Here is a 7,341-nt window from a genome sequence, read left to right on the forward strand (position 1 = left end):
ATAAGGTAGTGTTGATAGCTGATGTCTAACTTGTACAGATCAAATAGTTGATATTTTCATCATAGAGTACAAAATATGAATTAAATATAGCAAACCGAATATATGAGTTAGTACCATTACCTCTTTTACTGCAAGAGCGACAGAGTAGCTGGAACCAAACTAAGTGCGTACAGTACATATAAACATGTCAAGGACAAGAGTACCTTACAACTTATTCTATTTTATGTTTCGACTACTGTTTGGTTCCATCGATGAAGAGCAAATATTTTGATAATACAAAATGCATATGAAAGTCTTACACATTGCGTTATGAAGTATGCAATACTTATTTCTTTTATATTTGACTTGACATTTAATTGGAAGTTACACGTCATATTCTTGTGTTAGTCTATTGAATTTGCAAATTATACCTTTCTTGCGGATTATATCTTTACAGTGGCAAAGGCTTTATATATCATTTGGCTGCAAGCAAAAAAGATTCTTATGTTAACTTTTATCCGGCCAGTTAATCTAAATGATTTTCTTTCTGTCAATTAATACATAGCCATGATCTATTTCTTTTAATATTAAATTAAGAATTAATTAGTTAAATTAAATACTTATTAAGTTCTTGAAGGCCATAATTAAGCTTTGATTGTGAGCAAGGAGCATGCATTAGTCCTGTCAATGTCCGAATCATATCACGACGGCTCCACTTTTTCAACATCGCAATCAACACTAAGTATCGTGGATATCGTTTCTCATGCCACTAATCAGCACATATATATCTCCAATCTTGCTAGGCATCAATACATTTTGGACTAATCTCTGCAACTTCCAATTGGGAAGACTCTAAAAGAAAAGGATGAAAACATCTCTCACCATCAACTGCGACGTATGATTAAATGGCGAACCCCTCTAAAATTTTTAAGATTCTCATGTTGCAGATTCATGAGCTTGTCGTTATGTGTATCAGCAGTACATTTGTGTACACTGCATAAAATAAGAGTACATATATGAGGATCAATAAATGTGCTTGAGTCATAAAGGATCATGACGCTCTTATGTACGTCGGGTGACTTTTTATAACCTAGTCAATTAAATTAAGACAGTTGGGACTTTAAGTTCGCGCCTATATAAATGACTTAAAAGTCTATGTTCAATTTTAGAACTTAACTATAGACATTTCTATGGCGAGGATTAAAAATAAATAAACTCGAACAAGGAGAAAAATGTGAGGTCCATCATGCTGGTGAAGGGAAATATAATAGCAAACACTCACATGGAAAGGCCTCCAAACAGTACATTTTCTTCTCGTGTAGTTTTTGTCCTTGACTTTCAGATGTGATCGTCATAGCTTCTTTTTCTTTTTCTTTTTTTGTGCTTGGAGTCATAGTTAATATAAATTGTAGCACGCACATATACATATCCTTCGATTAGTTAGTATGATAACCGCAATAAGTTTAATAATCAAATTTTAAATTTAATTTTTATGGTTGGTCTTGACCCTATCGATTATATACAAGGACTGCGATTCGAAAATCAAAAACCACATTCCATACAACTTGCTACGAGAAAATGTCATCTGCGGGTCCCCTACATATAGACTTTCCAGCAAACAAACAACTGTCCAATAAGAATCTCTTATCTTTTTCGTTGAAGCCCCACCAATTTTTCGTTATAAAATTATGCTATAGTATTTTATTGCTAAAAAATTCGAATTAATCTCAAGCACCAAACTCAAAACACAATTTTAATGTGGTGTCGTGGCCCGCGAATTATTTTTATTACTATTAACTAGTCACGTGATCCACACTGCACATATTTGAATTTTGTAATTATAATTAATATTTATAATTAAATTTATGAACAATGATAGGATAAACTTAACCTCTCGTTTTCGGTGTATTATGTGCAATAAATTCATCTTTTTAATCACATAATGCATTAATAAAGGGATATGAATGGATGTTCAATTATGAGTTGAGAGAAAACTCATGGAAGTTTCTCGTTTAATGAATAGAAAACTTTCGTAGCAGGAGTTTAAATTAACTAGATAATACCAGCGTTGCGCGGTAACATTTTATTAATTTGTTTATAACCAATTGGGGATAATAAACATATATGATGCGAATAAAAAATTAAAACAAAAACTGCAATCAACATCTACATATATAGATATATACTAGTAGATAGACACGTGCGTTGCACACAAGACTTTAAAATTTAAATTGTGAAAATATTTTTTTGTTTGGGTAAGTTAACGAACGAAGAGTATAAAATGTTGGAACATTAATTACGGCAAAATTATTATGATTAATGGGGTTAATAAAAATGCAATATAGTACTATATATATATATATATAAAGCAGAAACTTTTCACCTGATTTCAATTGTCACTATTCTCAAATTCTTGTTAACCACCAAAGTGAAAAATATATATATATATAGTCAAATAATTAGAAAAGAAAAAGATTCTTAACGGAGGGCATGAAAACAAACTAATAATGAGAATAACCTCTCTTGCAAATTGTTTATAAGATTATATTCTTGGTATTGCCTCATAGTCGATCTGGATTGTTCATAGTCATCATGCGCTATAATATCTCCATAAGTACGATTCCTTCAATTTTCCTTGTCAAGACTACCGGCGAATGTGTAAGTCTTTCTTACCAAGTTGTACAAACCTTTATAATACAGGTATTAATACCTTGTCCATGTATATATGCATTATGCGCCAAACATAAATATTTTTTAATTGAAAGATCACGTGTTTGGTCCTGATACTCACTATGCCTACATCTAAAGTAAACAATATAGAATAACTCATTGAAGATTTTTATAAGATGAAAATCTATAGATCATTCTATAAATAGTTCATTCACTATGGTTGTAAACCAAAAAAGCTATTTGACGAATGCACAAATAAGATTCACTATCTTTAATTATATATATATATATATATATATATAATACAGATGGTGCTACCTTCTCAGACCCACTTTATGGGCTAGACTTACATGCAAAAGTAAAAGGAGATTCAAGTACCATAGGAGAAAAATAAATAGATAGGAGCCCTTGAAATGAGAGTGCGCGGTATTATTTAACCGTAAGTAGTATTACCTAAAAATAAGGGGTGAAAATCTACGATGTCTTTCCATCTAAAATCACAATGTAATTAATAAACTGAAAAAGACAAGAATAATGCTAATAGAGAATCGTAAATGATGGATACATGCTCCAAGCAATGTATATACAGTAACTTGCCTATTTGATTACAATATATGACATGTATTATGGCTGATTGCTTTTTTCTCTAATAACTTGATTGAAAAAGAAAAAGATTTTTTCAGATGAAACACATTGTTTTGTCCTTATATTAATGCTGAACTCTTTGGAAAATGAGATAGGTAGTTGATTAATTAATTATAATAAGCGGATGAATCTAGATAATAAAAAAAATGCAATTGTTGGTCATTTTATGGCGGCAAAACCATCAATTGGATTTTGAAATTTATTTAACAGTCGATAAAGAGTGCCAACTTAAAACTCGAACATGTGATGCATCAATCTTTTAACACATGAATCGACATTGAAAATTGAAAATTTGGAAATCCATACCTAGGATAACTCGGTCGAGGATGTCATGAGACCCAAAAAAGAACACCGATGGGTTGACATTCTTGGGCACGGAGTCGGCTGGCTGAGTTAGGAAGGAGGATCTTTTTTAGCTTTTTTTTTTAATAAAAAATTCGTAACAATATTTTAAGGAATAAAGGAAATTTAGGGCAACTCTTTTGCAATAAGCTAACGAGTTTGAGTTTGGCATTTTGGTAATAGCGATCAACATTTGACCGCACAAAAAAATAATGATCATCAATCTTGGCCTACGAGAAATTAAACTAAGGAAATTTGTGAGGCATGTTAAAATGAAGATCCAATTCCTGCTTAAGTCATATTATAATCAGGTGTACATAACCAGGTACAAAAATGAAGCGCAAATATATAACCTTTTCAGGAAAATAGAGCAGATTTACTTGTAATGAAGGATAAGTTTTCCAAAAGGGTCTTTCAAAAGGGACATCAGGCAACAGTTTGAGGGAATTCACAATGAGTACAGAGACGAAACATAAATATATTGTTAAGAGTACGATTAGAAGTCACAAGCCGAAAGTATAAAAGGAAAAGTCACGAGAGTATAAGGGTATTTTCGAAATTATAAAAATTGGAGAAACACCTTCAAAGTGCTCATACTTTTTATATATAGTATAGATATAAATAAATCAACCTTGAAGAGATAAATGAATAAGAAAAATTAAAGTAGACAGAAGAAATTTATAAAATTACATCCACTATTTACATGATATTTAGTATGTTGAATTTAGAAAAATATCTCGTATCTCAATAAGTTATTGTAATTATCGAGAAGATTTTCAATTTTCATGAAGGCTCATAATTATATATCAATACATACAAATAATAAGGACATATATCAAAAATTTGTTGAATGTGATAAAAAAATAGGAAAAATATATTTAAATCAAAGGAAAAGGTCAAATACACGATTTTTTCAATTAAGAACTAAATTCTATGAGAAGTGCAAAAGACGATTAGTCATGAGCTGAGGGTTTTAAAAAGACAACGTCTCATAAGTGTTACTCATACTTTTATATATTATAATTGATTTTATATAATAGATATATTTGGTTAAAATAGATGTGTATGGCCCTAATATATAGTAGGATAAGAGAATGAGAAATAAACTACCGATGATAATCGAGGAGGGTGTAGGGCAGAGACATATGTTTTCACCTGATAATAAAGAAATTTTAGGTTCGATACTCATTGTGGGATTACTATTCCTCTTTATTAGCTATTAGAAATTTTAATGGAGACTCGAGAGGGATACTATTTCTCTTTTTCACTATAGTATTCAGAAGCCTAACAAATTCTGAATAATTCAATTCGAACAAGGTCGGCCCAATAAGTGGTAAAACTTTTTTAATAACGGATTTTCTCTATTTATAAGATTTTAATTCGAGATCTTATTTAAAGATAATAGATGCAGAACCGTTTGAACGAACCGATATCACCCATATCAGTTCCATAATAGCATATGTAGAATGAGAGTACCTAAGTGCATAGATTTTCGTTCTTTTTGTTTTTTTCTCGGTAAAAAGAATAATCTCTTTTGGTCATTGAGGAGTCATTTTCTTGGCTTCGCAAACTACTGAAGAAGACAGAGAGACCTCTGTGTCTGTCTATGCAAACAGAGAATAGAGAAGAAGATGAACATAATAGGCTAAGGACTTCATTTAAAGATCACGACCTTGCAATTGCAAATGCGGGTAGGGGCTGGAAGAAAAGCTAAGCCTATGGAGAATCGTTTCGGCTGACGTAACCAAAGTTCATAAGGAGACAATTATTTGAGTTGATGCGATGTTCACCGGTATGTCTATCAACAAAAACAAAAATAGAGATGAAAATAGGAAGTGTCCGTAATGTTTAGGTACGTAGTTTCGATATGTCATCTCTCGGCGCTTGGATCGCTCCCTCTCGCTTACTTTCTTACCAAGATGATCCAACGGGTGCTAGAGGGCATGGAAACTCAATGTAGAGAAGCTTCACGATCATGATAGCTTTCCTTTCTTTGGCATACTTACGTATCATAAATTGGTCACGAATTTTCGTCCAAGGGCTCAAGAAGGATGAGCCAAGCGGGTCAATTACTGGTCTTACAGCACTCCGATTGGTAATTTTCATCCCTAATAGCATAATGAAAATTTTCTAATTTGGATGCCTCGTTAGTTGAGATTGCAAACTTACAAATAACCATGTAATTTTTCTTGGCGGGAAACCAATGGTCCCAATAAAAGATGAGGGAATGGAAATAAAGGGGCATGATCGATCAAAATTGAAATGCAGAACCTCTCACTTTTAAGGTGAAAGTGAGTACCATCACACAAAATCCCTTTGTTACGAGTAAATCAATTCTACTTTGAAGATCACATTTTATTAAAGCAATCAGTGAGCATGAAGTCATATATATATAGATATATATATATTTTTTCATAGGGTGACCATGGGCCGGTCCAAGCAGGCAGCAAGCTTAAGCTGGGCCATCAACAGGCCTGGGCCTGGACCGCCACTGTCATCTTCTAAATATATATAAATAAATTCCCTCTAGTTCTACGTGTATATAAATATATAATTTGAAGTAACATCTAATCGATCGATTATTAATTATAATATATAAAAGTCGAAAAAGTGTGTCCTGGACACTCTGTCTAAGCTTGATTAGTAAACTCTTAACTTCATATTGCGTATCTTTACAATTCTTTTAATTGAACTTTGCAATATTCTTAATTGGATCAAATTCCACGAATTGTTTCCATTAGTCATCATTTTTCATACATATTAAAATTAATAGCTAAATTTCTTTCTTAAGAAATGAAAAATTTACTAGATAATATGTAAAGAGTATCTCATGATATAATTTCTTATACATAATTCAATTATTGTATGTACTAAAAATCCTATAAATATATTATTCATACATAAATTAAATAGACTAAAATTAAGTTCGTTGACAATCTTTTTTCCCCCAGAAATTCTCACCTTCCCGACCCTAATCTAATCTGCTCATTTCTCTCAATGTGTTAAATATTTAGTTATATGTACAAATACTAGTGTTTATTTGTTATTAGATGGAATATAGTTTAATCTTGAAGTTGATTTATTTTTAATTAAGTAAATTAATTTTCAATTTAAATATATTAAATGCAATAATCTTTTATTATCTATATATTTAAACAAGAAGTATTTCTTTTTAAGTTAAAAATGTCAATTCTAATTATAAGGTTATTATCTTTGCATTTTTAATTCGGTTAATGGCCCCAAAAAATCACCAACTTTCCACTTTTTCTCAAATCTAACATAATCTTTTCAAAATAACACGTATAATCACTAACTAAGCAAATCATCAAAAGTTAACGATGTTTTCTTACGTGGCAGAGTAACGACGCACACGTGGGCAATGGACAGATGACGTATCAATTTTTTAATTTTTCCCACTTGACCAACATAGGAAATGACAACAATGACCTTGCATCCCTTCCCTTCCATGGCCTTTGTCCTCGGCAAAATGGGGATTTCACCATGGTTGTAGATCCATTTGGTTCGTTTGATTCTTGCTCGAGCTGGATGCGCGACTAATTCTAAAGGGAAGGGGGGAACAGTAAAGCTTATGTCGAGGAGAGGGAGGAGGTCTTCTACGGAGGACAGAGGGTCCAGGAGCTTTCTCCCAGTTTTAGTGAGCTGCTTCTCGAACTCCTTCTCCTAGGATGACATCATTGCCGAGGA

Source organism: Punica granatum, chromosome 3, assembly GCF_007655135.1.
Source record: "Punica granatum isolate Tunisia-2019 chromosome 3, ASM765513v2, whole genome shotgun sequence".
Lineage (NCBI taxonomy): Eukaryota > Viridiplantae > Streptophyta > Magnoliopsida > Myrtales > Lythraceae > Punica > Punica granatum.